Source organism: Haliotis rufescens, unplaced genomic scaffold (assembly GCF_023055435.1).
Source record: "Haliotis rufescens isolate VD_foot unplaced genomic scaffold, xgHalRufe1.0.p SCAF_13, whole genome shotgun sequence".
Lineage (NCBI taxonomy): Eukaryota > Metazoa > Mollusca > Gastropoda > Lepetellida > Haliotidae > Haliotis > Haliotis rufescens.
In genome coordinates, this window is record NW_025963813.1 from 33,370,322 (window position 1) to 33,372,094 (window position 1,773).

At 34.3% G+C, this 1,773-nt stretch overlaps 1 long non-coding RNA gene across 1 annotated transcript; it reads right to left on the reverse strand.

Annotated features, from left to right (window-relative positions):
* Positions 1-311: 311 nt before the first annotated feature.
* On the reverse strand, positions 312-1,292 carry LOC125378806. The gene is made up of 3 exons (XR_007220515.1): positions 1,258-1,292; positions 940-993; positions 312-657 (listed from the first exon to the last, which is right to left on the reverse strand). It is a non-coding gene; the product is annotated as an uncharacterized LOC125378806 (long non-coding RNA).
* Between the last annotated feature and the right edge of the window lie 481 nt (positions 1,293-1,773).

The following is a 1,773-nucleotide window of genomic DNA, read 5'->3' on the forward strand; positions in this document are numbered from 1 at the left end:
AAAGGTTGAGAGCAAATTGTCATTGACATATTTAACATAAGATCCAAAATATGTGAGTACTTTTCAGAGACAATAAAAACTAATACTATTCAGGCAAACCTTTGCTTCATAAGCTTTGAGGTTTCGTCCTGTAAGCCAAAATTTCAGTAACACAAAAAAAGATATGTGGAATTCATTACTGGATAAAAATTGAAATTCACCAAATCAAATGTACTGCCGTTATTGTAAAAAACATTTTTACTGCATATCAATGTTCATAATGATAACAAATATGAACTTTTTAAATCCATTGAGGCGTAATAATCTGAACAAACTTGCATGCCAAATTTTCAGCTGGTCCACTGATTTCTAAGAATAACATGATTCCAAACAAATAGGACATGGCTTCAGCCCAATTAGGCTTTCACATTTTATTCACTATATCAAATTCCTACCCTAAGAAAATTGAAAGTATGCATTATTGTTTACTTACCTGCACATATTACACAACCTTTTCTCGCAGATGTTTATGGCTGATTATGTCAATGTCATGTATTTGAAGCTGTTGAGCCAATGCAATAAACATGCAGTTACCAGCCCCTTCATTGTCCACAACGTCAAGGTCATAGAATGAGGCCTCCATCTCCAGTTCTTTCATAGTTGGCGTCTTCTTGCGTCCTGCTTAGACACATTATATAAGTAACACAAATTGACCTGTAATATATCTCTTAGTATATTTTTTTTATTGAAACAACTGTAATGTTCTGCAATACATGTACTGATGTAGTATTTTTCAGCTGAGACAATGAACCATTTCAGATGTGCATGATATACAGGAAGACATATGAGCAACTGACACAACATCATATGGAGAATTTGTGTACTCCTTCCAACAGATATAATAATGCATCTAGGATTGATCAGTCCTGTTGATCGTACCCATCTGTATTCAGATATTACCTTTTGTTTCTGCATTGTCTCTCCTCTTGGTTTGAGCCTGTTGTTCTCCCTTTCCTTAAAAGTACAAACATACATCACCAAGTGCAAGCATATACCTTCAGGATAAAGAAATGCTTTGCATTCATTTTATTTTGAAAACATTTATTCCGTTGAAGTGTTCAATATGTGTAAATGTACTCTGAAAGGTGGAAAATTTGTACAAGTATTGATTACCCTTCTTATTGTGCATGCATGCATGCAAGTATTCATGCATATGCCTAATGTTTTGGAGACTAACCGTTCCAGAAGATTCCTATGAGGTGTCTCAAATTGTAATACCTTTTTCATCCTGTGTTTTTCCCCTTTTGAGTGCCTTTCTACCCTCTTCTCTTGCATCTGGCCGAAAATCTGTTAGAAAAATATATGAAAATTATCACATTTATGCCTTCTTCTGCACATACCAACATATCACAGAGCAACCAATTTAACTGGTTAAGGAACTGAACTGAACTGAAAATCATCAAATGCTTCAACCATTGACTGCAGTTTGATTCCAGACGCTTGATCAGTTGTGTTTTGTATACCACCTAACCTCCTGCGTCAATGTTAGCTTTCGTTCCAAGAAGACAAACCAATGAATGTCCCTTGTAAGTAATGTATAATATCACAGGAAGTATCATATACCACATTAATCCTAAGATTTTAGTACAAATGACATAACAATTAATGACTACACCAAATTATTTCAATACCTTGCAAAGTCGTGAATTAGTAATGGCATGTAATTACATTTGCTATGATCCATATAATACTTTCAAAATTCTGAACCATAATTCCACAACAGCAAAAACATTA